The following is an 8984-nucleotide window of genomic DNA, read 5'->3' on the forward strand; positions in this document are numbered from 1 at the left end:
ATGCTATGCTTACTTTATTGAAAACCTAGTGCAGAAGCCTTTGAAAATGATAAAAATGTAAGAAATTCATAGTAGGATGAAATCTATCGAAAATGAAAGAAAGATATCAAACTCCGGTACCGAACCGATTTTTCAACATTAAAAAAATGTCGAAAATCAGTGATCAGTGAAGGTCACACTGAAACGATCCTTTAAATGATTTACGAACAAATTTTGGTCGGCAAAGGGAAGGGAAGTGGCGTGACGTGTTTTAATTTTTAAGTGTTAGAAGCGATCGATCCTCGATTTCCGACAAAACTATGAGTCCTATAGAAAAAGAGTGTTTTGTAATGTTGTAGGTTATGAAAAAATCTATAACTTCTGTACACAGACTTTTTCACATAAATTCAAAACATATGAAAAAAATGTAAATAATTCAGTTTTTGGGTTTTTTTTTATTTTTATCTTCAAAACAAATTTTTAATTCAGAAAATTTTATGTAAATTTACCTTCTTTTTTCCCAAAAGCACTTCTTTATTGGAAATATTTATTTTTGCTCCTTATCTTGAACGAATATCGAAAGAAAAATCTGAATCAGAAACTCTCAAGTCAAAATAACAGATTTTTTTAACGTCGAATATATTCAATTATTCGGGAGAAAAGGGGTCAAGAGAGGAACTGATCATAAGCTTATAAAAAAAATTGCACAGATACCTTTCTTGACTTACAAGTTCTGTCTTGTACAAACATTTGCGGTAATTACAACGTATTTAAAGCATCGTATAATCATAAAATCAGAAATTTTTATATTAGTTTAAAAAATTTGTTGTTAGATTGCATACTAAAATAAGTTTACGCAAATACAACTCTGAACGCTATGTTTTCGGGTCGTTGTTACTTATAACTTTATGAGACTATGTGAAACCCCTTACTGATCCATTTTCGCCACATATTCCGGTAACCGATTTCTCTCTTCTCAGATTGCAATCCCTCTTTCAAGCTTAATGATCCATTTAGGGAGTAGAGATTAGTAGTGAACTCGGAGGAATACACCACAACACGCAATACCAGATTTCTAGTACAAAGATTTAATAATTGGTAGCCGACAAAATGTATGGGTGTCTTAAACTTTAGTATTTGGTCCCGCTTATGCTTAATATGGTTTTACTCTCTTAGCAGTAGTGGAAAGCAGCAAAGTCTCGCTCGATAAAATATATCTATGTATGGATAAATAAATAAATAAATATTTGTCTGGCAAATATGCGGCATAAATACGAGTTTGTTACAATTCTTAATGATCCAACATTTCCGGTGCACTTAAGCGCTGCATTCCCGTCGCGCTTTTGCGTGTGTTTGCCTGCTGTGCGCTGCACGTTTCTACTTCAACTGTTTACCTCTCTAATTAAGTCATTTACATTTTCTTAAATAATTAATTAAATGGACACGCGTGCCGTCGGAGCACTCTTGTGCAAGCACAAACGGCATAACTTTTTTTTTTTTAAGAAATTATCAAACGATATCTTCAGTTCGATTTTTTATTGCTGCGGTGCGGCTGCCAGTTTTCCGCACGTGAATATTAGCGTGGGTTAGACATAAAATCTTCGTTTTATTTGTCGGCGCCAATGATGGACGAGATAAAATCATAACTTGCGTGTGGGCTTTTAAGCCTTTGGAGACTTATTAATTAATGTTTTAAAGAACTTAAGTTTGTTTTTCATCATTTTACAACGAAGTTTACTGACATGTTCCGAAGATATATGACACGTTGAGGAGATCTGCCATGATTCAGAGTAGAAAAAACGTTAAAAAGTTTCCTTAAAAGAACTGTGATCGATCAGTTTGTATAGCAACTATCTGATATAGTGATCTGATCTCAATTACCACCGATGCTTAGAACAATACCCCAAGCTTAAGTTTGTCAAGATATCTCGTCAAATGAAAAAGTTTTCGATACAAGCTCTTGATTCCGATGTATGGCAACTACATACATATATGCTATATGGTCCGATATCGATCGTTCCAGCAAATTAGTAGACTCGTAGTGAGAAAAGAATGGGTGCAGAATTTCAGTTGGATATCTCAAAAACTGAGGGACTAGGTCGTATATATATATATATATATACAGACGGACCAACAGACGGGCATGGCTTAATCGACTCAGCTCGTTACGCTGATAATTTATACATACATTTTATAGGGTCTCTGACATTTCCTTTTGGTGTTACAAGCAACGTGGCGAAATAAATATACCGTCTTCAGGGAATAAAAACGATGGCGACTCAGAATAAAATAGCTTAAAGAAGACTGTATATCCAAAAAATAATTTTTTTCGCCCAACTGTGATACAAATGCGACAAACTATAGGCCTCGAAGAAATCGTATTTTTCCATCGGTGTTACCATGAATAAGAATATTTCATAAGGCTTTGTAGAGGTTATGTGTTTAGGTTTCATTATGATTATCCTTGAAAATATTAAATTACCATTCTAGAGAGCAAATTAGATGTTTTCAACTGATAAATAAGAAAAACCCTTATATAGAGACATATTGGCCAGAGTATCAGCTCATTTATCTAATAAAGAAAAGTCAATAACCAAGCGACTTACAAGCTCAATCACTAACACGGAAAGAAATGAGAGAAATAATTTTCAGGAAACCTGTTAAAAAAAGACATTATTGCATGAGAGGGCGGTCATTTAATCACTTTGACAGGCAATTTGCATATCTGTTGAATTGTGGCGGCAACGCGGAACGGAGTTGTTGGCAGCGCTAACTCATCTAAGCCACCAGCCTGTACTTAACAGTAAACAACAAAGCCATGCCTATAAATTCAATTGGCGCATATTGTGCAACAAAGCCACAGCACAACAACTTCCACAACTCTATGGTACAACAACACGGTGCTGCTCAGCGCACCACAACAGCACAAATTAATAGCGCATTTTAGCGAAATTAATTGATCTTCAAGTGAACGAGCAATTGCGTCGGTTGCCAATGGCGCCAAGGGAGTATGGTGGAAGAAGGGTGTAAGCGATTTTTGAATGAAATCGATACATGCGGCAAGCCATGCGCAAGCTTGCAAAACTACACGCTTTGTTGTTGTTATGCTAAGTGCGGCTGAACTGAAACCTGTTCAGTACCGTTCGGTCCAAAAGCGCGCCTAAGTTAAGATGCAGATTTTTTCCATCGACCACTTCGATGGCTGTGTTTTAGCATATACATATATGCATATATATAGAAATATTTGTATGTAGGTACATATAATTACACGCAAAGTGGGTTCCCTCTAGGATTTGACATTTTGACGCCATGAAAAGTTACTTTCGAAAAATTTAAAAAAATGTAAACAATAATAATTTGTGATCTATTAATACTGTAAATACACCATGTAAGATCTATCATAGTGGCATATTGATTATTTTTATCTCAAAAGAGAGTTGGATGTAGCCTAGAGTCAGCAGTCACTTTATCTACTTCAATCGTTATACTATATACCCGAAAAATCGATCTCGAAACACATAAAGTCTAACCTTTACTCTTGAAATTGCTTCAAGGCCTTAATTGAAAGGGGATTGTCTGTATAGACTTTAGACTTTACATATTCCTACAGGAAAAAAGTCTAACCATGTGATATCACAATATATTTTGGTGGCCAATCAAACGGCCGAAAATGTGAAATTATCTGCTCACCATAGTGTTTTCTTAATAAATCCATTCACTGATGCAATGTGTGGGAAGTGCCGCCGTCTTGTTGAAATCAAATATCGCCGAAACCACGAGCTTCAATTTCATATACTAAACAATCGGTTATCATGGCGCGATAATGGTCGGCATTGACGGTTAAGTTCTCACCGTCTACATTTTTGAAGAAAATGGACCGCTGATTCCACCTTCCCACAAACCACACCAAACCGTTGTTTTGGATGAAATGACAGCTCTTGAATCTCTTCAGGTTTCTCTTCGTACCAAATACAGCAATTTTGCATCTTTACATACCCATTGAGCCAGAATTGGGCTTCATCGCTGAACAAAATTTGGCTCAAAAATCTCGGAACTTTTTAAAAGCTCATAGAGCGAAACGATGTCGCTTAGGAAGGTCGATCAGCTTCAGTTCTTGCACAAGCTATATTATGTACGCTTTCAATTTAAGATAGCGACGTAAAATGCACCAAGTCGTTCCATACATCAGTCCGAGTTATTGCGAACGGCGCCGAATCGACTCCCCAATGGTCCTCGTGTACACGCTCAGTTCCGGTTGCTATATTATCTTCACTGAGTGCTGGATGTGTATTATTCGGTCGAATATTATCCAATAGTGAATGTCGGGTCTCAAGATGGGTAATTATTTTGCGAATAGTAGGCTCAGTAGGTCGATTGTGTTAGCAATAAGTCCACCGAAACGCGCGAAATACATTCTTTACAGAACAGGAATTTTCGTAATAAAGTTGAACGATCTGTAAACTTTGTTCAGGCGTTAGTATTTCCGTGATGAAATGCCACCCAATACTAAACAAAAATAACATGCTTTGTACGACTCACCCCTGATCTGTGAAAAAAAGGTTACTAAAAAAAGTACTAATGGATCACCCGTTCGTTAGAATCGAATCAGTTTACATGTGCTCAATGCATTTGGTCGGTATATGAGGAATTGGTTCACCTTTCAATATCATTATATACTATTAAGCAACTGTCAATATGTTATCTCTCAACTCGAGGATCAGCAGAGAACATATGTATATGTATATGTATGTTATTATTATTTTTTGTTGATACGAAAAGAAACATTTTGACAGCTGTTTAGAATTACTAAAGATAGTAGGTTTCGAAGGGGACGGCACGCATACAAAAAGTTCAATGTGACAATTTTTCCTACACGGTACGTGGCGTATACAAGTATAGTTTTTACTACTGTAAATTTTTATGGTTCAACTTTAACGCTATTTCATATAACTTGTTTCAAAGTGGTCAAATAAATTCGTTTCAAGCGCGTTAACTCAGTATTAAGTGCGGCGTGTGTAATTTATAATGTCTGCATTTGTTTAAGAATTTTAGATAAAATAGGTACTAAATTAAAAGCGAATAGTTTCAGATATTCTGTCCAAAAAATTACCGAAATAATATTATCTGAAAATACCGTTATGGGTTCTAATACCACAACGAAGGCAGTCGATCTAGTCTAAGAGGAAATGTGCGTATTATATAAGCAAAGAAATAGTAGAAAATTTCTATTCACGAGAGATTGAAAATAATGGAAACTGATTTTATTATGTATTGAAAATCTTCTAGTTTGATTGTTGTCTATTGAACCGCAGATACTTTTGACTTACGCCAAACAGTTTCTATTTTTGTGCTAACAAATATAAAGCAACAACAACTGCAATAAAATTGAAATAAATAAATCAATTTGTACATAAACACAATTACCAGATAATCAACAATTAATCACGAAACGTGCAAGTAGCGCTCGTCAATTTGATAGCCTTTGGCGTTATTTACGCCCCCGCACCGGAAATGATAAATAAATTATACGCATAAACGTGCTGAATTTCATTCAGAGTATAGCCACATACATAGTATACGTCAAAAATGGATTTTTATTGTTGGTTAATTCAGTAAATCTGCTCTTCCGCAGCATTATTTTTGCAAATAAACAAAAACCACTGAGCGACGACAACAAAGTACTCGATCCACTGGCGCGCACCTGTATCTATTCTTGCGGCGAGTGATGAATCAATTGAGCTCCGTTGATGCTTGGCATGGCGTTACGATCAATTTTTTGTTGAAAACGGTGAATGAAACTGGTTCCACTGACGCCACTGACTCATCGCAAACTTTTTGCTCAGCTTCAACCAGAATTATAGAAAATTTATGTAAAAATACACACTAAAATTAATAATCGAATTGAATGTATACTTAGAAAGTAATATATGTTCTACAATGTTAGGAATTCTTGTGAAAAGTAATGACAATTCACGGAAGTGATTGCGATCGGTTAAATCACTGTTAGTGACAAATTTAAAGCGTGAATGAATAACATAAAGCGTTTCTGAAGGGTAACTTCCTATACAGCATTTATTTGAGCGCCACCACAATAGAAATATTGTTATATGAAGGCAGCAGCAAGCTATAGAGCTCTTTCTTACAGCCTCTTATACTATGTTCGGACCGACATTGAAAACATTTTGAAAACACATTTGTATGTTGTGGAATCTAAGTCGTTCGGACTGACAACGTGTGTTTTCGATGAGTTTTCACTGACAACTATCAATAGCGGCATTCTCTTGCTCTTGCAAGATTGCACGATGACACAAAATGCAAAAATCCTATACCGAAATATGCAAGGCCAAGAGAGCACCCATTGCAGAATCTAGTAATATATGACGGCACGAAAATAAACGTGGGTTTTGGTCTGACATACTTATTTATAGCCATAGCAAATAATTTTCTGCGTGGGTTTGTTGTTGTGCCGTTGCACCAAGAGGAAAATTCTGCAATTTCTGCACCGTGCAAGGTTTTGCAAGAGCAAGAGAATCCCCCTAATATGAGAATATCAAGCGACAGCTGTATTTGTATATGGAATGTAAACAAATATCAAGTGACAATTTCCGGGCCGGCAAAATATGTCTTCCAAAAACATCGATTAATCTAGAGCAGGCACCGATTATAATGAGTGGAATGTAAGTTTTCAAGTAGTTTTCAGCGAAAACTGTGTTTTCGTTTGACAGATTTTACATGGACGAAAACAGAAGTTTTCGTGGGAAAAACCGGTTTTGTTGTCGGTCCGGGCATTCGGGACATACAGCCTCTTAGCGAAAGATTTCGAATATAAGCCACTTTATGCAGATCTTCTAAATGTCAATGAATACATTTGATATATGACAGCTTCATATTCGCTTCGCCCGCTCTAAATTTTGATGTATAAAACTTCTTTTAGGAAATGCTTCACAATTAAAGCGTAAAAATCGGTTTACTAAAGATTATTTTTAAGAAATGTTTTCTCGAAGATTTTTCATTATCTTCCCAAAAATAAGCGTTGTTGGGAATACTCGTAACTTGAGTCCACAATCTATCCAAATGGTTGCAAATGTAATTCACTTGACCAAGTTTTCGAAGAGGGTTTGATAAATTGTACAGTTGTTATTAGTCGACCCAAAGCTTGCGAAAGTACCCATTTTTTGGATAATATCAATATGTGTAATACACCGAATTTAGGACGATAAACTCGAGCAAGCATCTAGCAAAGATGTAACTAAGTTTACGTCCATAAGTACACTTAGCACAGCGACATAAGAAATATTAATCTTTGCGCAGTAGAAAGCGTAGAAGCATAAATATGAGTTGGCTACAAACAGTTTATTTTCGGCGATCCTTAAAAATTAATCAAATCGGTAGTTGAACACATAACTGTGGGCTTAGGTTAAGGGATCAGTCGCCTCACTCGGTAAGCACAGATTATAAAAGTTCTAATACAAAACGTCTTCGCTTTAGACCAGTCTTTTTCTGCATACCTTTGACCTTTTGAAGCCGGGCGTTCGGGACATACATAAAACTGACTCGAACTGTTTTTGTTAGTTTTTCAAAGTTCTGATAGTTCAGAAAAATGTCGCTCAATTCTCTATTGAGTTTTACGTATGCGTATCTTGTCTGCATAGTTTCAGGTACATAGTTTCAGGTACTTACATCTTCGGAACTACTTGTATACTACTCAGATATATTAATATTCTGAACAGGATAGAGTAAGTTTAAACTTCCAGGCAAAGTAACACCAAGAAGGAAAAGTCAGAGATTCCATAAAATACACATATATTATATATCAATGATCAGCATTATGAGCTGAGCTATGTCAGTCTGTACGTACGTCTGTCTATATATATCGAAGTAGTCTCTCAGTTTTTGAGATATCGATATGAAATTTCACACATTTTCTGCTCATTTGTTGGAACCGCCGATATCGGAACACTATAGTATATACATATGTTGCCGCCTTACAAACTGAATAATCAGAAGCAAGTTCTTGTATGGACAAATTTTTTATTTGATGAGATACCTGCACGAAATTCGTTACGAAGTATCGCCTAAGGTAGCTTTACAATATCTGCAGAAACTTTCTGGATCGGGTCACTATAGCATATAGCTTGTATGGCAGCTGAAATCAAAATCAAGTTCCGATAAGCAATATTTTGTATTTATGAAGGGTATTGTAGCTTCGCCGCTACCGAAGTTCAGGCTTTTTCTTCTTTGCAATAATTCTATATATGTATTTTGCACATATTTTTTCTTAATCTTCACAAAATAAGACTCATTATTACATCATCTGAGGCACACAATTTGTAATGGCGCCTAACAAGCCATCTAAACGTCGTCGGCTTCCATGGGATAATTGTTTACTGTTATTTCGACAGGTGCAAATAATAAAATATTCCCACACAAACCGAGAGGTGTTTGGTAAAAATACTAGCATTACACACATCCACATGTACAATTATACACCGTTAGCAAGTTGAGTTCATACATATGCACAAAAGTATGTGCCTTTATATGTACATATATACAAGTACATTAGCATATAAAATGTTTGCTGTCGAAGCGCTTTAGCCACCACAACTTCATGGATCATCACCACTTTTAACACCTTAAAGGCGAACTTTGTGTACAGTTCACAACACAGCCGCTCTTCTCATTCATTAATTAAATTACGCAAAACGTTTTACGAGCAAAACATCGAAAAGACACGAAAAACCGAGTTAAAAGCATAAACAAATCGCCCACATACTCGCACCTAACCTATGTATACATACATATGTATGTGAGATGATTATATAGGTGTGCAAGCATTTATGTTTATGTGGGTGTGTATGTTGTAGGCCAGCAAATTCAACTATCGGACAGCCTTAAAAATTCATTCATAAATTCAGCGCTGAAATGTACGAAGCTCAAAAGAGTGCTGCGCAAAAGGCTGGTAAAGCGTTCGCGTCACTTGACAAGCCAGACTCGCGGCTTACGTG

This window comes from Bactrocera tryoni, chromosome 1 (genome assembly GCF_016617805.1).
Source record: "Bactrocera tryoni isolate S06 chromosome 1, CSIRO_BtryS06_freeze2, whole genome shotgun sequence".
In the NCBI taxonomy this organism is placed as follows: domain Eukaryota; kingdom Metazoa; phylum Arthropoda; class Insecta; order Diptera; family Tephritidae; genus Bactrocera; species Bactrocera tryoni.